The sequence below is a fragment of the Dama dama genome, chromosome Y (genome assembly GCF_033118175.1).
Source record: "Dama dama isolate Ldn47 chromosome Y, ASM3311817v1, whole genome shotgun sequence".
NCBI lineage: Eukaryota > Metazoa > Chordata > Mammalia > Artiodactyla > Cervidae > Dama > Dama dama.
Window position 1 is genome coordinate 9,684,623 of NC_083715.1, and position 23,592 is coordinate 9,708,214.

General features: G+C 46.1%; 2 pseudogenes; one reads left to right on the forward strand and one right to left on the reverse strand.

Annotated features, from left to right (window-relative positions):
* The first annotated feature begins 3,951 nt into the window (after window positions 1-3,951).
* On the forward strand, window positions 3,952-6,090 carry LOC133053548 (testis-specific Y-encoded protein 3-like; annotated as a pseudogene).
* A 4,311-nt stretch (window positions 6,091-10,401) lies between these two features.
* Window positions 10,402-23,592, reverse strand: part of LOC133053549 (MYND-type zinc finger-containing chromatin reader ZMYND8-like) — a 78,427-nt pseudogene continuing 65,236 nt past the window's right edge.

Below are 23,592 nucleotides of genomic sequence, written 5' to 3' on the forward strand. Positions count from 1 at the left end.
AGTTCTGCTACATATACACAATGGAATATTACTTGGCAATTAAAATGAATGCATTTGAATCCATTCTAATGAGGTGGATGAAACTGGAGCCTATTATACGGAGTGAAGTCAGTCAGAAAGAAAAACATCAATACAGTACATTAACCCATATATATGGAACTTAGAAAGACAGTAACAATGACCCTATATGCGAGATAGCAAAAGAGACACAGATGTAAACAACAGACTTTTGGACTCTGCGGGAGAAGGCAAGGGTGCAATGCTTTGAGAGAATAGCATTGAAACATTTATATTATCATATGTGAAACCTAGCACCAGTCCAGGTTCGAAGCATGAGGCAGAGTGCTCAGGGCTGGTGCACTGGGAAGGCCCTGATGGATGGGATGAGGAGGGAGGCGGGAGGGAGGATCAGGATGGGGAACACATATACACCCATGGCTGATTCATGTGAATGTATGGCAAAAACCACCACAATACTGTAAAGTAATTAGCTTCCAATTAAAACAAAATTTTAAACAAAGAGGTAAAATATAAAGATTAAAAGATACTTTAGCTGAGTGACCCAAAAAAAAAAAAAAAAATCAGCATATGAGAACTCATGAGATGCATGTCTACAGGTGCTTATAATGTTAAATGCTTGCATTAAAAAAGAATAAAAGCCTAAGCCAATGGAAAAAAAATGCAAACTTCCTCAAAGCTTTCAGCAAAGGCCATGTATAGGAAACGTGAGAGAGGGGTGTGATGAGCTGGTGCAAACTTCTTGCTGTCAGATCCTGTGTGCCTGAGGTAAGGTGGTGGCCAGCTGTGTTCCTGTAATCCTCAAGGCAAATGAACATTATTCCCTATTCCCTAAAAGGAAAGGCCTCAAGTTTGACTTTCATCCTCTAAGGTCCTGGTTGGAAGGAGGGGGTCCCTATGCAGGCCAGTTATCCTGTTGGGAGCATTCATCTAGCACCCAGTCTTGTTACTTCCAGCAGTGCCTGGTCTCAGCTAGAAGAGGCAGTTCTCAGCTCTCTGTGCCCTCCCCTTACCAAGGCCCCCATACCCTGCCCAGCCGCCGTCAATGAGGGAGCCAGGTACCCAGCATGCAGCTGGCCCTCAGCCTCCTCAGTCTACCCTAATGGGGAGCTGGGTCCTGTAGACTGTGACCCATGCAGATGTCACAACTGTTCAGACATGGAGGTAGGGGTGGGACACGTTGGCCATTGCTTGGAAACCTGGGCCAGGCCAGTGAGTGGTTCCAGCAAGGGCTCTGGGACTCTGCAAGACACAGCCTGTCCCCAAGCTCCACAGTCCATTACCCAGCCCGAGGCCCGAGGGCCTGGAGGGCCCTGTGGGAAGGCTATAATGTAGCTTTCACTGCATTGTGCTGAGAGGCTTTCTGTTGGCAGTGTTGGGTTTTCTAGCTTCACTAATGGTCTTGGGCTGAGGCCTACAGCTCTCTTACATCCTGCCTCTATTACAGTATCTTCCTTGATGAGCTTATTCAACCCAAGACTAAAACTTGGTAACCTGGACCATTATGGGCCATTTCCACTAGCCCAATGACCACACTCTACTCTGTTTTCATAATGCAAGGATTTCAACTTAACAATGTCATGTGATGTAAAAGCTTTCGCCTTCCTCTAACTGAACTATTTAACTTAGCATAACACTCCCTAGGTCATATATTGCCAACGGGGCCATCGATTATTTATTCATTGCTGGAATTAGTTGACATGTAATCTATTTCAAACAATTATTATTGGACTATAGTTGCATCACAAGGTTGCTTTAGTTTCTGCTGTACGTAGGTCAAAGCAAATCAATTTTAGGTGTACATATTTCCCATCATTTTCTGATTTCCTTCCCATTTACGCCACCACGGAGCAGAGCAGAGTCCCCTTCTTCTTTTCCTTTTCTCAAAACTTAATGAAGAAAGAAATTAACATGGGGTTAATTACTACACAGTATCGTGATGGTTTCTGCCATGCATCAACATTAATAAGCCATAAGTATGTAGGGGTCCCACCCATCCTGGAACCACTCCCATATTCCTTCCTACGCTATGCTTCTGGGTTGTTCCAGAGCCCTGGCTATGCATGCCCTGCTTCGTGCAGATGAAAACCTGAGAGATGATTTTTCTGCATGAAATATGGAATTTTCTCTATTTCACTTGTGAGAACATGGATGCAGACGTTTCAACATGAAAAAGGAAATCCGTATTTCATGTTTGAAACCGTACTTGTATAAGTTTCTTCCTTGTATATTGAATCTTGTCTGTTTCACATATAAATATTTGTGCACACTGTTTCCTACATGAATGGGGAAATCTATATATTTCAGATACGAAAAATTGAGCATATGCTTTCCTGCTTGAATTGTGAAACTGTATGCCTTGCCTATATGGAAACCTCAACGAAATTTTACTGACATGAAGTTAAGTAATTAAGATATGGGGAACAAATATGGAATTGGAATCACCTCTATTTTATAAATGATATTCTCGGCACCACTGTTTCTTTGTGAAATACTTAATTCTTTGTATTTCCCAAATATAAAGCAATGACTGTCCACCATGAAATATAGAGTTCTCTGCATTGCATGTATGAAAATCTATATTGCCTGTATGAAAAACTTTCCTTCATGAAAGTTGGATTTCTCTATATTTCATATCTGAAGATCAGAATGGACATTTTCCTCAGAGAAATAAGGAGGTCTGTGTGTTTCATATGAACCACCGGTTCTTCAGTCTCTGAAACACCTGTTTGCATCTGTGTCCCTGTGCATTGCATGTGTGTGTGTGTATGTGTGTGATTCAGTCACCTGTTTGTACCTCTGTGTGTGTGTGTGTGTGTGAGAGCGAGAGAGTGTGTGTGTGAGTGTGTGTCTGGCCTAAGGCAAGTGCTCAGTGTGAAACACCAGACATCCTAGGAGACAGAGTGTGAGTGTGGCATCTGTCCAGGCACTTAACCTGAGGGTGCCCACATTAGCTGTGTGGCCGGGAGGCAGGAGTAACTAATGGTCAGGAGGAGCACGTTGCTCCACTTCAAACACTTCCTGGAGAAGCTCTGTTCCTCTGGGAAGTGCATCCGCAGATGCACATCCTTAGCCACCCGGCTGCCTGCTCTAAGCCAGGCCAGGGGACAGGCCAAGAGCTGAAAGCCCGCAGGTCAGGGGCTCCAGGGTGTCTGGCTTGGGGCTGCGTTGTGGGGCCTGGACAGCGAGCTGAGGAAAGTGCTCTGCTTCTTCATCAGAGGATGGCTGCACTCCTGACACGGCTCAAGCCTAAGGCACAAGTTGAGGGATGCACTCTGCAGCGGGTGCCCGTCGGTGAGGTCGGCATAAGCCCCGCCCGCTTCCCTGAGCCACCATGATCCCCTGCACCGTCCCCCGGGCCCCAAGCCCCACGCCCTGCCCAGGGCTTGTAGCTTGGATCCGAGGTGAGCCCCTCTGTCCCTGAGGTACCCAGGAACCCTGTCTCACCTGTGTGGATCCCTGAGCACACGGAGTCGCCCGCTGCCCCAGAGGCAATGTCACTCTTGAGGATGGCTGCAGCGTCAGGTTCTGGTTCTTTGCCTTCGCCTCCAACTGGCCTGGCTCTCCCGGTCGCTGGTGACGCACTTCTGCACTGTTGGTCAGGCAAACGGCTTGCGTGGACCAGCGCACTCTGCGGAGGGCCGAGTTTGGCCGCTGGGTCACGGGCGGCCAGAGGGCCCAGAATTCCAAGGGGCGTGTCCCGGTGTCTGGAGGTCAGGGTGTGGAGTTCAGCCCCTTCCGGCCACCATCCTACGCGTGCGTGGGGACGCACAGTTCTGCGCAGGCGTGTCTCCCCTTCTCTGCTCATTGGCTGTCGGCAAGGAAGCTGTTGGTAGTGCCACATAGGCTGCAGTTGGTGGGCAGGCTGTGCCAGCCGCCTGCTGTGCTCTCTCGGCCAGCTTCCTTGCCCCTCGGGGCTAGGGCCAGAGCATCATGGAGAGTGAGACGGGGCCAGGGGAAGGCAGCATCACCCCGGGATCCTGGATCTTAGTTGTGAGCGCGGGTCCTCAGGAGGGAGGGGCTCTGGGGCCTAGCAGCCCGGTGGGGGCGGCAGAGTCCATGCAGGCCCCAGGTGGTGTGCCAGGCGTGGAGGCCACCCTCTACTGGGTGGAGGCAGTGGAGGAAGGTGCTGCCCTGGAGGAGGGAGAGGTATCGGGAATGGGGCAGGATGTGCAGCTGTTGGTGTTAGACGTCATGGAGGAGGTGGAGCTGGTGGTGTACGAGGAGCAGGAGCAGGTGTCCTCGGAGGAGCAGGGCCAAGAACTTGCAAGGCCCGGAGCTCCGAGTGACCGGCCTGCACTGGAGGCGCTGGCGGCCCTGCAGCTGGAGATGGAGCCGGTGAATAAGCAAGCCGAAAGGGCGCATGCTCGCCTGAAACATAAGAACTGTCACAGGCGGACGCTCCATCTAGAACACAGAAGCGCCATCATCCGGGGAATCCGTGGTTTCTGGGTCGAGGTTGTATCCCTTGGTGTGGTGCTTGTGATTTTTTTTTGTTGTTGTTGTTGGGGGGTGGGTAACCTGTGCTATTGCAGGAGCAGTTTACAGATGTGAGAGTTCTGGTACAAAAATTTATTTTTTGAATGATGGGTATAGGTTACCATCCTGCATATCTGTTCCTGATATTAAGTGTGATGTCCTTCCTGTTCTGGCTAGCACAAATCGGTACTTAGAGTTTTCTTGTTGAGGTCCCAGTCAGGATTGTCGTTAGCACCAGGGACTCTTCAGAGAAAAGTCTTCTCTGGAATCCAGGTCTTCTTTGAAAAGCTGTGTGCATTTCGGGGGGAGGTTGGTATGTGTACGTGCTCACACTGGTTGTAGCTAGGAGTGTGTGTTCTCCAGAAGTAAGCTAACTTTCAGGAGGTTGAGATGGAGCTTGGGGTCTTCCTGTTAGGAAGAGAACATCCTTGTGGTAGGGCATTCCGAAGCACAGCCTTGTCTGGCGTTCAGACAGTCTTCAACAACAGAAATGTGATGAGTTAATTAGGAGCAAGTAGAAGTCAGACAGTGCCATTCTACTCTTTGGGCTAGCTTTGTTCTTCCAGCACTTTTACCTCAAGCATCTAGAGGCTCCTTCACCTAAAGAAGTTTACGAACCACCCCCAAATGTCACATATGATGACCAACCAAGACTGACACATGCTTCACTTCATGACCAACTTGAAGGTCAGGCAGGGGAAATTGATCATTGTGGAGGGGAGGTGACTGGGGAGTGGAGAGGATGTGGTTTACACCTGAAGACAGGAAAGAGCAGCTCTTCTGTAAAGAGGTTTCACACCCACCCCATGACCCCACCCCCCACACTTTGTCCTGGCAGGTGGAGGAACTCCAGCATCCCATTCATCACTGCACGATCACATTGTCCTTTCGGAGGAATAGGTATCTCCAAAATGAAGTGGTTGTTAAGGAGTATCTCATTAATGTCACTGGTAAGAAGCAGCTCCCTGGATTTGGGGGGTGGGGGCAGAAAAGTGGAGGTTGAATTGGAAAGTGATTTAGGCCTTTCTCCCATACTCCTTTTCCTGCAGGATACCGAGCATCCCATTCCACTCCAATTCAGTGGCACCAGGGGTTTGAACGTAAGGCATACAGACGCAGGCACCACAACAGCAGCGTAAACTTCTTTAACTGGCTCTCTGACCACAACTTCACAGGATCTGACCGGGTTGCTGAGGTACGGTCCCACGTGGGCACTGGAACAGAATTGGTGATTTATGTCGAAGTTCTTGGCGGTGCACGGGAGGGCTCAGGACCTGGCCGGCCCTGTGCTGAGCTTGCTCATTTCCCTGGCAGATCATCATAAAGGAGCTGTGGCCCAATCATTTGCAGTACTATGTGAGGAGGAAGGCTCCACCACGAGAGGAACTGGGAGGACGAGAGGTGAGGAGCCCAGGGGAGATTTTGAGAAACTTAAGGATGGAGTGTCCCCTTTTACCTAAACTAGAGTACCTAAGAAGCTGCTTCACTTGCAGATCAATGGCCACCATAAGGCTCTTGGACGGGAGAGTACTGAAGAGTGGTCTGGATCGAGTGGAACGGATCGAGAGGGAGACACAAGTAAACCTGAAATAATTCCGATGGATAAATAAAGAGCGTCAACTAACTGGATGTGTCTGCGTATTGTTTGGGCAGGTCCTTAAGACAAACCCTTCAGGTGCATGTGGGATTCTCAGTTTACTGCGTGGGAATTACCAGTCCATGGAGAGCCCCAGAGGGGGTTAAGTCCTATGTTGGGGTTGTGTCAGGGGACACAGTTCTTCCTGTGGGGTGGGAGTTTGGGAGGGTGGAGACAGAAGATGAGGGGCCATTAACTGTGGGTCTGGCAGTTTGACAAGGGATATGTAGATGTTCATGGAAAGGGTCTGGTTTGAAAAAGGGCCAGAGATCGAAACCGTGGAACGGAGTTTTGTTGGAAGGTGGTGCCCCAGGTATCTTCTCTGTTGCATATCATCAGACGTTTTAAGAGTACAGAACAAGGAAAGAGACTTAGCATTCAACTCACTATGAACCAGGTAGCCTCCTTGTGTATATGAGTGCACGGTCAGCTTTGCTGAGAGTCAGCTTCCCAGAGCTAGGGTTCCAGGTAACATCTTAGTGGGTGGGGGTCCTAGGTATGTGCCTGACTAATTATTAGGAGAATGCAAATCACAACTGCCATGAGGTGTCAACGTCACACCAATCAGAATGGCCACGATCAAAAAATCTCAAACCATAAATGCTGGAAACAGTGTGCAGAAAAGGGAACTCTCCTGCACTGTTGCTGGGAATGTAAATTGGTACAGCCACTAAGGAGAACTATATGGATGTTCCTTAAAAACTAAAAATACAGCTACCGTGCGACTCAGCAATCCTGCTGCTAGGCATGTATCTGGCGAAAACCATAACTCAAAGCAATACCTGCACCCCAGTGTTCACCGTTGCACTATTTACAACTGACAGGACAGAGACAAAACTTAAAATGTCCATTGACAGAGGAATGGATACAGACGATGTACATATATACAACAGAGTACTGTCACCCATTAAAAGGCATGAAACAGAGTGATTTGCAGAGATGTGGGTGAACCTGCTGCTGCTGCAGCTGCTGCTTCTGCTGCTACGTGACTTCAGTCGTGTCAGACTCTGTGTGACCGCATAGACAGCAGCCCACCAGGCATCCACGGCCCTGGGATTCTCCAGGCAAGAACATGAGTGGGTTGCCGTTTCTTTCTCCAATGCGTGAAAGTGAAAAGTGAAAGTAAAGTCGCTCAGTCGTGTCCGACGCTTGGAGACCCCATGGGCTGCAGTCTACCAGGCTCCTCCATCTTTGGGTTTTCCACTGAAGAAAACTGCAGTGGGTTGCCATTGCCTTCTCCGTGGGTGAACCTAGATACTGTCAAACAGAGTGAAGTGAGACAGCAAGGTAAAACCTATTGTTCAACATCTGTTATATATGGAATCCAAAATGATGGTGGAGATGAACTGACTGGGAAATCAGAAATACAGTCAGATGTAGCATACAAACGTACAGCTGCCAATGTTGGGGATGGGGCTGTGCGGAGATTCAGACTGGGAGACCGGCACTGACATTTGTACATAGTGCACATATACACTACTATGTATACAATAGATAACCCATGAGAACCTACAGCTCAGCACAGGGAAGTCTAATCAACGCTCTGTGGTGACTTAAATGGCACATACCTACCAAGCCCTCGACATCTCAGGAGGGACAGGAGACCAAGCCAGTTCTCAGATTTGGCCCAGTCACTGCCAAGACACTGCTGTGCTGTGCAGTTTTCTCCAATTGAACAAGAAAATAGGACAAAGAGAACCCTTGTATCTGATGCCTGAGATTTGTTCCTGCAATTGTATCTTATCATCCACAACTCTCTCTGAGCCCCATGTATAAAACAAGGATAATAACAGTGCCCCCTTGTAGGGTGTATACAAGGATTAAAAGGAAAAAATAAATGAGGAGTCTGTGGTTCAGTACCTGCTGAAGAGTTCATAAATAGTTGTTTTCTTATTTTCACATAGGAATTAATTCTCATGAACATGTAATCGCAGTTTCTGCCAATCCCCGAAAGAGTAATCTCCAATTCACCCCCAAAATAGGTGGAAAATGAATAAAGTATCTGATGAAATATTGGTTCTCCTTCCTGTTGCAGAGACCATAGGGGGAATCTGCCAGCAAGAAAACACTTTGGGATTTATGGTCAGTCTACTGCAGGGACCTCCCAACTCAGGTCCATTTAAAATAGTCAAAGAAAATTGCTCTGTGAGAACACTTTAGAAAGTGGATGAAAGTCAATACTTTACTAATGCCATAGTTACATTTCATTTTAAAGAAACCATGAATTTGTGGTCTGACCTTCATTCTCACTTCCACATAAGGCAAAGAAATCAACATTAATAAGAAGAGCCCTTCTGCCAAAACACACAAATCTGCGTCTACCACTCTGGATCAACTCAAAGACAAGCAAGTTCACCAGCTCCAAAACTATGTCGCTGTATTCATTTCCCTAACTGCAATGAAAATGCCTATCAAAAAGTTCATTCCTCAATCTTGCTCCACAAGGAAAGGGAAGAACTATAGTAGATGGAATAAAAATGGCTACTGGAGTGGAGAACACTGGCTTGGTGTGAACACTAGCCAGAGCTGCGTGGCAGCCTCAGTTTTCTCATCTGTAAATAGATGATTGGACCAAATCAATGGAAGGTGATACAAGAAGTCCAACCAATGGCAACCCAACAAGAGACCATCTGGGGGAGGGCTTTCCCTGGTGAGCTAGTGGCTACGATTCTGCACCTCCAGTGCAGGGGGCCTGGATTTGATTCCTAGTCAGAGAAATAGATCCCACATGTGAACTAAGAATTTGCACACCATAATTAAAGACCTGGAACAGCCTAACAGATAAGGAAAGAAAGAAAGAAAAGGAGGAAGGAAGGAAGGAAGGAAGCCATTTGGGCAACACCAGACATCTTAAATCAATTAGTTTTAAAAATTCCCCTCTTTCAATTCCCTTGTAATTCTACAACAGCTCTTGTTAGAAAGAAAGGCTCCAAGTGGTACCTTTAATTCTTTAATATAATTTTATTTATGCACTTATTTTTGGCTGTGCTGGGTCCCTGTTGCTTCACAAGGTTTCCTCTAGTTGCAGTGAATGGGGGTTACTCTGTAGTGGCAGTTCAGAGGCTTCTCAATGTGGTGGTTTCCCTTGTTGTAGAGCATGGGCTGTGCAGGTTTCAGTATTTGCAGTTCCCAGGCTCCAGCACATAGGCCCAGTGGTTGCAGTGCACAGGTGTACTTGTTCCAGGGCATGTGGGATATCCCCGATCAGGGATGGAACCCATGTCTCCTTTGTTGGCTGGAGGATTCTTTACCGACAAGCCACTGGGGAAGCTTGCATTCATTCTTTAACACTTGCATGCAAATCACTGGTTTTAACAGAATGTAGACGGACTTAGGCTTCAAGCCTTTAAGAAAAGGATCTGGTGAGTTAATTTTAGACTTAATTTTATTTCTGTTAAGTCACTATAAATAAACATATGAAGTCAATCCTAGTTCAAGGTGATGAACAGATAAGTCAACAACCTTGAAGATGCAACCACATCTAATAGTTGAATCCTTCCTGTTATGAAACTCGGGCACTCGATAAAAATTCTTGTTTTATTCAAAATGGGGGAACAGAAATAATGCTAAATAAGAGACATAAGCCCAAGACTTGGATTTTATCTCTTTAGCCACACTGACCCTTCAGTGGGGTGGCTTTAAAAAGCCACATGTAAGAACAATTAGTCTGTGAAGCCTGGACAGCTGCAGTCAGCAGGCCTGATGTGAATTCACAAGTTAGCTCAAAGCCAGGTCCAGAGGATATTCTAGATCCTGGCTGTATTCATTTCCCTAACTGCAATGAATGCCAATTAGAGATTCACGGATTATGTGACCCTGGACAAGCTGTGTGACCTAGCCAGATCTCAGTGTGCTCATATGTGCTCATCTATAAAATGGGTGTGGGGACATCCCTGGAAGTCAAGTGGTTAAGACTTTGCCTTCCAATGTGGGGGGTACGGGTTTGATTCCCTAGTCAGGGAGATAAGATTCCACATGCCTTGTCATCAAAAAACCAAAACGTTTTAAAAGAAGGAAAATAAAACAATATTACAACAAATTCAATAAAACCTTTAAAAATTGCAGACATTAAAAAAAAAAATGTTACTGATGAGAAGCCCAATGAGAAGTTAGGCAGCAACCTGTTTTCATTCTACAACTATGTATCAATTACTGTTCTAGGCCCCAGCAGGGAGCAGAAGGGACTCCCCAGAGAGCTGCAATTCTGGTGGTGATTTTCACTCCCTGGGTTCTACAGACATGAACCTGAACATCACTCCAGAGCACTCTCATCCAACAGCCAGGAGATCTGCAAGCTTTACTTGCCCAAATTCAACCGTGAGCATAAAAGCACTTGGCAAATTAAGAGAGAAGTAGAGAGGAGGGCTGGGGTGGCAGATGGGACGCACTGGGAATCTGGGATTAGCAGATACAAACTATTATACATAGAATAAACAACAAGGTCCTCCTGTATAGCACAGGGAACTACAATCAATATCCTGTGATAAACCATAATGGAATGGAATATGAAAAAGTATATGTGTCTGTAACTGATCATTTTCTTATACAGTAGAAATTAATAAAACACTTTACATCATGTATACTTCAATAAAATCAATTTTAAAAGGCAGAAGACAGAACCTAAATGGAGAGTGTGCCCACAAGTGAACACAGAGCAGGCAAGCCTGCCCACCACATCCCTAACAAGGAACATGCCAAGAAGACAGGCAAGCTGGGGAGGGACTCCACTACTTCCTGGTCCCCTTTAATTCCTGGAAAGATCCAAGGCTGGTCCTACCCTATCCCGCCACTGGCACTCACTTTGCCAATGTACTTGGCAGTGTCTGCAGCAACATCAGCTGAAGTGGTGGACATAGGCGTGGCTGACCGAAGATGCAAGGGTGCTTGAGGACCCTGAGCTGGTGACCAGGGGCGATGACCAGGTGCTGGTCACCAGGGTGATGGTGGAGGTGGATGGGTTCTGTGTGATCTCTTTCTGCTGGACACCTGGGAAAGCAAAGGTTCTTGGTCATGCCTGGGGAAGGCTGACCCAGCTCCAAGCTGTGGTGGGAGCAGGGCCCAATCCACACAGTTTGAGTTTCTCTGCCTTCAAGGGACAAAGATTCCCCCATTGGGCAAGCTTCAGCAAGGCTCCATCTGGGTCTTTAAGGACTAATACAGTTTCCAACAGCTCAAGGCTGCATCCCTAAGGATGATCCCCACCCCCTTTAAAGTCCCCACCTAGGAAAACTCAAGGCTGCCAATAGAATTGCCTATTTGCTCCAGTCAACACCTAACGATAGGGCCCATTGCCCAGTCTCTATGGGAGGGAAGAAGCCTACATTTAAGAGGGAACAGAGTTAGCAAACCCAGACATTTCACATGGACCAACATCCCCTTCCCACTTTGTGTAAAATTGTAATTTTCTGACTCTATAGAGTTCCCATGATTCCCCCTCCCTACTCCCAAATACTCCCTTTAAAACCCCAGCCCCCTGTGTACACATTGGAGTTGACTTCAGTTCATGCTGGACATTTTGCCCTACTGCAATGGTAAATAGCAGATTAAAATCTATCCTAACTACTTCAACTAGTGGCCAATTTTGTTTATCTTTAACAGGACAATCTGGGAATTAGGAACCATGCCATCAATGAGCTCCTTCTTGCCTGCTCCCAAGTTCCCCTGGAAGCCTCATTATACTTAAGGGCTAAGAAGTCAGAAGGCTGGAACTGGCCATCCCAGCCTGGAAGATCCCAGACTCGGTTCTGGCCTAGCAACTCTTCAGACAGCAGGATCAATCCGGCTGTGCTCCCATACTCTGTGTCCAATCATTTGGTCTTCCTCCACCCCAGTCTTTGAAGAGTTTCACTGGGGGCCAGATCAAGATCTGGCTACTCTTTCATTTCACAACCTGCTGCAACTCTTATGAGTTCTCATCCTGATAGTGCACTCAGTATGTGAGAGTTTCGATCAAGGAGCCCAATAATGAAGGATCTCAATGCAGGTTTCCCCATGAAACAAGACTAGTATCAGTCCTCATGAGAACTGGACAAACTAGTATCCATCAGATCAGTACTTTGTTCTGATTTATGTCAGCCCAGAGGAAGCCTCCTGCTGGGAGCTGTCATTCTGCACTTTGGCAGTGGTTCCTGATGCTGGTTCTTCTTGCATTGGGCAGGAGGTGGGAGCTAATCCCTAGTTATTAATGCATCCTTTACTATCCACTTCTCATACTGTATTCTTTCAAAAATAATGCCCAGGGGTTCATAGACATGCACAAGGAAACTTATAAAAGGTATTCATTGTAGCACTGCTAACAACAGGTAGAAACTGGAAGCAAATTAAATGTCTATCTGTAGGCGAATACTTTATTAAATAAATTGGGGAATATTACACACTAGTCTAGTAGAAAAAGGGAGAGCTATATGCACTGATATGGATTGACCTCCAAAACATGCTGATGGGTGGGGAGAGAAAAAGGCAAGGATGGTACCATTTTTATGTTTTCAAAAAAAACAAAAAACGTAATATTTTTATGACATCATACACACACGCACACACACACACACACATACATACATATATATGCATACATGAATTTGAAAAAGATCTTATGGTTAACAATACCTCTGAGAAAGGGTGCACGATGAAATAGAAAGTCAACAAAGACAATAGATTTCTGGGTGTCTAGGCATCCATTTCACCCTGTACTAAGAAGACGTGTATGTACTGTTTCGTCTTTGAAAAAGACAAAAGAAAAGTACAAAAGCAAGGTGCAAAAATAATTTTTAAATTAATGCCAAATGGAATGTGTCAGGCCTCCAGGATACAGTGGCCAGGCAACCAAGGGGAACTAAACAAATAAAACAAGGATTATTTTTCTCCTGTTTGTGGGACAGAAAAAGGAGCGGGTGCCATGGGGAGCAGAGCCGGGGGTGGGGGGGCGGGGGGAGACTCGGTACGTTTCATAGCCTGCCTGTTCTGGTATCTTGTCCCCTGGAAAGACTGGGGCAGCTGCTGGCTTTGCTGCTGCTGCTGCTGCTGTTGCTGTTGCTGTTGCTGGCCCTGCATCTTCTGCGTGTTCCAGAAGATGGGACTTTGGGGAGGACGTTGGAAACTTACTTGATGAGTTCCACACAACCTGCTGCAGGGCCGGGGCAGTCTCCTTCAGTAAAAGCGGCCTCTGATTTTTCACCGGGCTTCCCGAAGAGCCGGTGGTGGTGGTGGTGGTGGTGGTGGCGGTGGCGGCGGCCAGGTCGTGACCATGCCAGTGGTGCTGGTGGTGGCCATGATCCCAGCTGTGGGAGTTTGCCAGGATGAGCAGGTGAGGACCGGCATTTCGGGGGAGACTGGCTGCCGGCTGTTGTGGATGGTGGAGCTTTACCTATGACTGAAACCAACACATGGAAAAAAAAAACAAAAAAACAAAAAGTTGACAGGGCTCAGGCTGACCTGCAAGGTCTCCAGGCCAGTGAGTTCTAGGTGACCATCCCAGGCTACCATGCCAAGGACCTCCTCGTGAATGAGCACAATCTCACTTTATATGCTTAGGCCACTTCTGCAGCATGTTCTAGCTTAAAACATCAGCCTCCTTGGGTTACAGCTGCTTGCTCACATTTGAGATACTTGCCAAGGCCTCTGGGGGACTGAGGCCAACATGACCCAGCCCCTGGCCTGGAGTTGCCCACCTGCTAGCGGATGACCCAGTGGATGAACAGAATCATTGCAAGTACCTTGTTTTACAAAGTTAGAGTTCAGTAAGGACTTTGAGAAAGACTTAGCCAAAGTCCCTCTGGATATTAACAGGAACCCTTTCCTTGGCCAGGAAACCTACAGAGCATGTACCCCAAGGAAGCAGACAGCAAAGCACTGAATAACAATGAATCACCCAGAAAGAAGGGTATTGTCTTTCATGTCTTCTAATTCCTTCCAGAAAGTCTCAGTGTGGTCCTGGTACCTTGACACCTAATTCTCAAGGGAACTCCACACCAAGGACAGAACCATCCCCAGCACAATGGTACTTATGGAGAATTTAGAAGCCTTGCTTTTGTTTTGACTGCAGTTATCCATATTGCATCTGTTATGCAGAACACAAAATACTGTTTTACCTATTGTCTGGTAGTCAAGTTTAAGTCCAAAATCGAGTTCATTAAAAAAAAAAAAATTAAAGAGCTGCTGCCTCAGATTATAAAATATGTTAAGGCAGTAATTGTACGAGCAGGTCTTGGGAATGACAAAAATCATGAATACGAGTGACTAAAGTCTGAAAAACAGTGACTTTTGGAGTGTATCTACTGGAAGGAACTGGGCTATGAGGGTGGAGGGCAGGATTTCAACAGGCAGCAGGGAAAATTTGAAGGAGAACAGTTTTAGCCAAGACATTCCCAGGAATAGGCAGAATTTTGGTGAGTGAGGACAGGCAGTGAGAAGGGCTGTCCAGAAGGCAGGTTAGAGCCAGAAGTACTGAGCAGCAGAGAGGGAGTGACCACATGAGTATTCATCTGGGAGGGGAAGGGGGTCAGTTATGACTGCAGGGGCCCCAGGCACTGGAAAGATGGACATGCACCCCCAGAGAGGATCCCCTTGGGTTCACACAAAAAACACAGGTGCAAGTCAGATCTTTGATCTCAGGTGATGTGCCTGGACATCAAACAGTTTTTAATAAGTACTGAAAGTGAAGTCACTCAGTCATGTACAACTCTTTTGCAATCTCATGGACTGTAGCCCTCCAGGCTCCTCTGTCCATGGGATTTCCCATGCAAGAATACTGGAGTGGGTTGCCACTTCCTTCCCCAGGGGATCTTCCTGACCCAGGGAAAGAAATCTGGGCCTCCAGGATTGCACACAGATTCTTTACTATCTGATCCATCAAGGAAGCCCTTAATGACAACACCTTTCTTAGGGGCTCAGCATGCTTCTGCTGCATGACACCATGCCTGTCACGTTTAGATTTCTGTCACCCAGAAAATACAGGAGTTCTTGATTATTCTAGGGGAAATTTTCAGTTAACTGTGGGTCTGGAGAAACCAAGGAACGTAAAAGGAAAAGAGTGCTGACAGGCTGACTTTTCTGCCGGGGGGTGGGGGTATCTTGGTGGTTACACAATTGACTGGCCCTCTCACTCCTCTGGGGAAGAATTCAGCCAAAGTCCTGGGCACGAACACAGGGTGGGGCTGGGAGAAGATCTCTACCTAGAGGGAGGAGCCCCCATCCTTGCCTAGGAAAACCTTTCAAATATCGGTCACAGCCACTGCCCCTTCCCCTTGCAGGGGCAGAAGTGGCTTTGAGCTTGCACCTTCTAAAAGGCAGAGATCCCACAGGCAATGTCTCTAACCTGCAAAAGCAACTTTAGTGCCTCTCTTTTCGGCCATGTGATTAAAAAATATACTGTCCTTGTTGATTAGCTAGCCTGATACCTCCTTGGGCAAAGGGCAACCACAAAAAGGTCCTTTCTCTCTCTCATCTTGCAAAAGCAAATAGCTAGCTTTGTAGCTTGGTTACTGCTCTGACAGAGTCCCATTGGAACTCTTTTCCAAATTAAAACAACAACAGCAACAACAACAGAAGTATGCAATCTGAAATCATTCCAGGCTTGGCACACTCTTGGGGGGTTTTCATTTAGACACCAAAACATTTTAATTTCTAAAGGATACCGATGGTTTACTTGGGGGTCAGGGGGGAGGAAAGTCCATGGAAAATTCCACTAGTCCTAAAAACTTGAGAGTATATAATCACCTGAAGTCTCAAAGAGAAGTGAATTTCTTTTTTTTTTTTTTTCCTTATTTATTTATTTATTTTTTTTTTTTGAGAAGTGAATTTCTTAAAGGTCAACACTCTAAAAGCGAGCCCACCCAACTAGCCTACTTAGGTCAGACTTAGGTCACTGTCTTGTATATTAAAATAGGACTTTTTAAGAGAAGGCTGGAAATTACTGATGTGACACAGTTTAATGTAGTCAAGGTCCTGAAGTGAGCTCCCTTAGCCTCTGCTCTGGGATCTCTAGCTAGAAAAGCCATCTTTTTATTTGAGGATTCAAATTCTATGTATAAGCTGCACTCCTAACTGAAGATCAGTTGGAGGTCACCAAGCACTCTCCAAAACACCCTTCACTTAATAAACTTATGAGTGAAAACACACATCTGAAAAGATGCCCAACTGCAGAGTTTCTGACGTGAAGCCGATTCTTCAAGACTGAAATCATCCTCAGGTGGCTCTGGACTGCAACCTCTACAAAGTTCCTCTAACTGAATTATTGTTTCAGAATCATCCTTTGCTTAAAAGCCCCACACATTCAGAGGATCCTAGAGAAACTTCCTTCAGACACCAGTGAGAGAAAAGCTCAGCTTCATTTTATCAACTGGAGTGCTTTCTGTTTAGGGGGGAATCGCGAGCTCTTTTGGAGCTGCTACTGCTGCTGCTGAGTCACTTCAGTCGTGTCCGACTCTGTGCGACCCCATAGACTGCAGCCCACCAGGCTTCAATGTCCCTGGCCAGAGTACTGGGGTGGGTTGCCATTGCCTTCTCTGTATTTTAAAGCACTCAAATGTGTCTCCCTTTTCACTTCAGCTGCCAGGAAGTTCGGAGCCAAAATGGAAGCTTGACTTTGCTAATTCTGAAGGCTGAAATAGTTTTTTTTTTATACAAACTGTCCCCCAGACCTGTCACTGTTCTATTTTAATCTTTCTCACTGCCTTGATTTCCATTTTATCTGTATATCACAAATCTTTTCTGGGAGGGGTGAAAAAGCCCACAACCAAACAAAAGAAATATTTAAGAAAGAGAGGAATAGTATAAATGTATCATCCTTCGGAATACCGCCATCTGGGGCCCAACAGTTTCACACATTTCATGGAATAAGATGCTACTCCTGTTGCTTTCTACAGCATCAGAAGTGGTCCTTCAAACCCCAATCCACACAGAATTGGATGTTTCAGATGCAATTCATAATTTTAAGGGATGCGGGTGGTGATCTATCCTTCCTGACTGACTCAACTGCTTCTCTCTCTCTTCCTGCCCTGTATCACTGAGAGATATTCCATCCTCTTTCAATGAACTGCAGGAACTGAGGTTCCGGAACAGTTCACAATGATACAAACACAGAAGGAAAATTCTCAAAACACATCCCTGCTCCTGATTTAAGCAGCCAGACTAAGAAAACCCCAGGGGACACAGAACTGAGAAGATAACTCCTGTCAGAAGCTCTGTGTTGTCTGTTTAGTCACTAAGTTGTATCCAACTCTTTTGTGACCTCATGGACTATATAGCCCACCAGAGTCCTCTGTCCATGGTATTCTCCAGGCAGGACTACTGGAGTAGGTTGTCGTTTCCTTATCCAGGAGATCTTCCTGATCCAAGGATCAAATTCATGTCTCCTGCACTGTCAGGGGGATTCTTTACCACTGAGCCACACAATTAAACCTGGCTATCCCTGTATGTAACTCACAAAATACAAGAGGTTTTATGGCTACAATCACCAATTTTTCCTTAGGCCATGTCTCCCCTGGGCCCTTAATTAATTCTTATCTTTCTTGGGCATATCATCACCCACTTGCCAAGCCAGCTGAGAAGTTCACTGACTGCTTTGCCAATGGGCTGAATATCCTTCAGATCATTCCTATGTTCTGCTGGGGAGGTCTGCCAACATGCCTGGGGTGTGGCAGGTTTGAGAGCAGCCACTGCTGGTTCAGTCCCTAACAGCAGCAAAGGGGTAACTGCTAAGACTCAGGCAACAGTTCACAACTAGAGGAGATTTAGCTTTGTCAAGACACTTTTGAAGGCCACCACTTTTGAAGGTCAGTAGATGCTATTGACATCCAGTTGGTAAAGGTCAGGAATACTGCTAAACATCCTTCAATACACAGAACAAAGAATTATCCAGCATAAAAAGTCAATAGTGCTAAGGTTGAGAAACCTCGGGCCCATGTCAGTTAAATGCAAATATGACAGAACACAGGCTCAGGTGCACATCAAACAATGCCCCTTGGATTTCTAGAGGCCTAAAGAAGAACTCAGCAGTCAGCTGCCACCGACCTGAAAGGTCTATATTCTAGTAAGAAAATGTATTTTGAGATGCCTGGGCAGTGTGAGGGGAGGTAAGGGAGAATAAACTCATCAAGGTCTTTGAACTGAATACTTTTATCAGTTTCAGCCCTGTCCAAAGACTTAACATTGACAAACACTTTAGGCATGTAAGTGAACATATTGGAAAAGAAACTGCTTAGGTTCAAAATGACTTGACTGCTAGAAGCAACTATTAATTTCTAACCGACTTCCTTTTCTGTGCTCAAAATCAACAACATTGGATATCAAGGTGGGCAGGCCCTGCTTAAGTCCTTGTCCTGCTCACTAACTAGCTAGGTGACCAGAAACTAATCCAAGCTTTGTTGTGTCACACGTCATGATGTCAGATGGTGACATGACATGTGATACTACAAATGGCAAGGTGACATTCTAAAACCAAATCAAGAAACCAGAAACTGTGCAGTCACTCACCCTCCACCATGGGAGATGGTTATTTGGGTTCCTTCCTAGTTTGTCGACCCTCCTGCGCAGAATGGTCTTTTCCTAAATCTATGACAAGTCCACTCTCTGAATCAGATTCCAGGCCCAAATGCACTGTTGGGGATTCTGTCTTATCTTTTCCCTTCAACTTACCCTTAAGGCAAGGGTTTTGCTTTGTCTGAAAACTCCTTCTCAAGCTGGGGTATCATCTTCTCCTTAACTGATCCTGTGAAACTTACTCACTGGCTGGTGATGTGCTTTCAGCTCCTTGTCCTACTCCACTGGGTTTAGAAATTTGGGCTTTTTTTTTTTTTGACAGCAGCTTTGTCCATCTGAGCCCCCTCTTTGTCTCTAGCATCTTCTGGCTCATTCTTGGACCTTTGCTCCTCATCACTGATAGAGTAATTTCAGCTACAATCTGACCTCTTAGAATCCCATGAATCGTTGGGCTCAACAGGCACAAAAACATTTTTAGAGATGTCATTTATGGCTAAATTGAACAAATAAACAAAAATAAAATCAGCATGTGGTGTAGTCACAGAGTGAAGAGCAGGAACAGGACCAAAACATCAAAAATATTTTCAAAGATCACTGCTGGAATAAAAAAAAGAACAAAAAACAAAATAAAACACATCATATTACACTGGCCTGGTGGGGTTAGCAGAAGACTTAAGTTGCAGCTGACTACAGGTGACAAATGGAACTTGCCTGGAGAGGATTTCAGTTACTGACATTCAAAGATGACAAGGGACCAAACCACATGAATCTCTAATTCATCCAGAGCTCAATCTTGGCACCATACGTAACACACTGGGACACAGACAGTGGGAGGCATGGAAGCGAATGCTACACAGGAGTTGTTAAAACTGATCCATTTCCAGTTCAGTTCAGTTCAGTCACTCAGTCATGTCCGACTCTTTGCGACCCCACGAACCGCAGCACACTGGGCCTCCCTGTCCATCACCAACTCCTGGAGTCCACCGAAACCCATGTCCATGGAGTCGGTGGTGCCATCCAAACATCTCATCCTCTGTTGTCCCCTTCTCCTCCTGCCTTCAATCTTTCCCAGTGTCAGGGTCTTTTCCAAAGAGTCAGCTCTCCACATCAGTTGGCCAGAGTATTGGAGTTTCAGCTTCAACATCAGTCCTTCCAATGAACACCCAGGACTGATAGTCTCTAGGATGGACTGGCTGAATCTCCTCGCAGTCCGAGGGTTTCTCAAGAGTCTTCTCCGACACCACGGTTCCAAAGTGTCAACTCTTCGGCACTCGGCTTTCTTCATAGTCCATCTCTCACATGCATACATGACCACTGGAAAAACCATAGCCTTGACTAGGTGGACCTCTGTTGACAAAGTAATCTCTCTGGTTTTTAATACGCTGTCTAGGTTGGTCATAACTTCCCTTCCAAAGAGTAAGTGTCTTTTAATTGCATGGCTGCAATCAACATCTGCAGTGATTTTGGAGACCAGGATAGTAAACTCACCACTGTTTCCACTCTTTCCCCATCTATTTGCCATGAAGTGATGGAACCGGAATGCATGAGCTTAGTTTTCTGAATTTTGAACTTTAGGCCAACTTTTTCATTCTCCTCTTTCACTTTCATCAAGAGGCGCTTTACTTCTTCTTCACTTTCTGCCATAAGAGCGGTGTCATCTGCATACCTGAGGTTATTGATATTTCTCAGCAATCTTGATTCCAGCTTGTGCTTCCATTTTACAGGTTAGAAAAACAAACAAACACACACACACACACACACGCACATAAAACAAAAAAAGAGGCCCTGGGAAATCACCTGTCCTGGGACACAAAGAAAACCGAGACAGAGAGGCGAGGCCAGAGACATGGTCTCTTGAGTCACCACTAGGGCTCTTCCCACATATTCCCAAAGCATTAAGTGTTTTACTTTTGTGTCTGGGACTCAAAGAAATAAGCCAAGCCTTAAAGCAGGCGATGCAAACTCACAGCACACGGGCCACATGGGGCAAGCAGGTGTGTTATTTAGGAAGCAATGGTTTGACCCAATGCTTTCCAGTATTTTGTAATTTGTTGTTTCTAACTTAGAATGTGCTGGCCAATTCACAACGCGGGAAGGTTCATGCAGAAATTAAGATACCAGGCTTGTCTGAATCACTGCTGGGTCACAGGCCTGGCTGGGGCTGAGCGCTACTGGCCCCTTTTGGTTGGGGGAGCATGGTCTCCAGGTGACCCAGCTGCCCAGCCGCCATCTGGCTCCCTGCTCTGAAGTAGAGTCAACGACCATTGTGCGTCTACTGTTTTTCTACTTGTAATTGAGTTCAGAGGAAAGTCACCCATTTCCATGTCTCAAGCAAAAGGGAAAACGATAAAACAGCAGGAGTGTCCTACATATACGAGCAAAACTGGGCAAAAGTCTATTTCTAACAATAATTTCATTTACCCCATTTATGTTTTCTGCTCCCGGTAGTGAGTGTCATCCATCTGTAGGTAAATAATCTGATACGCTACAATTTTGAAAAGAGGAAATCCCCATCAAATCTGTTCTGTCTTCATTCTAGAGCAATGGTTACCATGAGTGGGATCACAGAAGAGAAAATCATAAAAGGGTAAGAGCCACAAACAGCCCAGCAGGATCAGGAGTTGCCTCCATTCCTCGTCGCCATGCGACCTGCCTGGGGCAGGCAACAGGATCCTGATCAGGAGCAGGAGCAGGAGCAGATCCACCTCCTCTAGGGCTCAAATGGAAAGAATCTAAAAACCAAATCTGGTTTACTTTCTGGATCTCAGGGCTTGTGCAATTGTTAACTAAATGCTGGACAACAGAATGACAAGGATGGCCATGCATGCTTGGATACTGGAGCCCAAAGGAGGTGAATTCAGATCCTGCTCCTCTGCTTCTAATAGTTATGTGACCGTGAACGAGTGAACTACCTCTCTGAGCCTCCATTTCTTCCTCTGGACAATAGGTTTGATAACAGTATCAACCTTCCAGGAAAATCTACACACAGTGCAAGGGGCATAGCAAGTCCTCTGTAAATCCTTATTAACAATAACAAACTGAGGACGCAGACCAGCTGCCTGGAAGAACCCAGGAAGGACATGGACTGCAAAATTTCATCCACGTCACTCAGTGTTCTAAGCAAATGGGCGACCCAGCAAGGAGTGCTTTTGTTAGACAGCCTGGCTGACTCCCAACTACAGCTCCTTTCCTTTCTCAAATGTCTAGAGTACCCAGTGACAAAGAAACCTCACCTTGGACTGCCTTTCTCTACTGAGACTCAGGCAGCTCCTATTTCTTTATAAATGCCCTCCTGACTTTATGTATCCTCTTCAACAAACATTCTACAGCAGTGCAGTGTGTATAAGGCCAAGAATCTTGGAGAAGGCAAGTCTTTATCAGATCTCGATAAGACAAACCCCTCTGCCCTCCAGGCGCTTCCAGTCTAGATTGGGAGGGATACCCCCACACAAAAGGGACCAGAGATGCTTTGGAAACATAAAGTACCAAAGGAGGTGGGCAGACAGGGAGGGCAGTCAAGGAAGACTTCCTGGAGGACGTGATCCCCAAGCTCAGCCTCAGGGATTGGATTCGGGTGGGCAGTGTCAAGAGGTAGGCAGAATGGGGACAAGGAAAGGAGGCAACAGATACAGAAGCAGGATGCATGTGCCGGGGGCAGGGGTGGGGCAAGGACATGGCCCAGCCTGGAGGGGAAAGGTTTGTGTTGGACACATTGGACAATTGTGGGATACATGTGATCCTGAAGTGAAGACACTGACGTGGGCAGAGAAGCACACTGGCAAACTCAGGAGGCTCTTTCTGCTTCCACATTTTCTTACAACTGGCACCTCAAATCAGCAAGCTGCCGCTATCAAAGAATGCACTCTGACAAACTCAGAATACCCTCTGAACAATTAACTAGCAAATCTGAAATATTCTTACAGGAGAAATTATTATTAATTTTGTTGTTGTTGTTGAACCAACACACCAAAGTTAAACCTGCTGCTAAAAAAGCAGCCGGGATTGGGCTTTCATTTCATCCAGGTGGTACCCTTAAAGACAGTAATGATAGTGATATTGATATAAGCAAACCAAGACACACACCTCATTTTGCTTTGCAATTCTCTACCGTCTTGTCAAGATTTAGCTGTCAAGAGTTATCTGCTGTGAATCTGCCGCTTGGGGGAGAGGTGAGGGACAGAAGCAGACTGCTGCTGGACAGACTCACTTAGCTCCATCAGGTCCAACTCGGCCTTGCTTCGATCTTGAAGACACCACCACACCCTCGTGAGATCAGGCACTGGAGGGAAACAGTGAATAACGCTCCTCACTTGGCTTCTTTTTTGAGCCCAGGAGGAAAAATCCTTAAATATCGCTATCGTTTATCCCAGCAATATTATCTGCTCGACAGCCTGGGCTAACTTGGACATAAGAGGCTGAGAGAACATTTGGCAGGTTACTACTGAGCTATTGAGAGTCATTTCCTAGGCAGGTTGATAAGAAATCTAGGGGTCCCCAAGGAGAGAGGGGTCTGGAATCCTCAAGGAGGAAGAAAGGACACGTTTGTTTGGTGCCTCTACATTCCTAGGATTATGTAACAATAATGTATCCTGCTTGAGGACAGTCTCTGGAAAAAACCTTCAGGCTAATCCTGTTATCTTAAGGTGTAAATTATGGGAGTAGGTCTAGTGAGGTCTTTACAACCTCCAGACATTCGTTTGAATCACTGTAATAACTAATTAGAGAGTACATAACTCCATAGCTAAACACTGGCAAGGGGGTGCTCTTTCTGCCCCGTTCTGATGCTTATGTCGGAAGCTTTCTCTATCTCCTTTATAGTTTACCAAACTTTATTACACAAAAGCGCTGAGCCGTCAAGCCTCGTCTCTGGCCCCAGATTGAATTCTTCTTCTACAGGGCCAAGCATCCCGGAATCCTTTCGTGGTTGAACAGCAACCTTTCATCTTGGGGACTTGTCTGGGATTGTTCAGGACAAGGTAAGG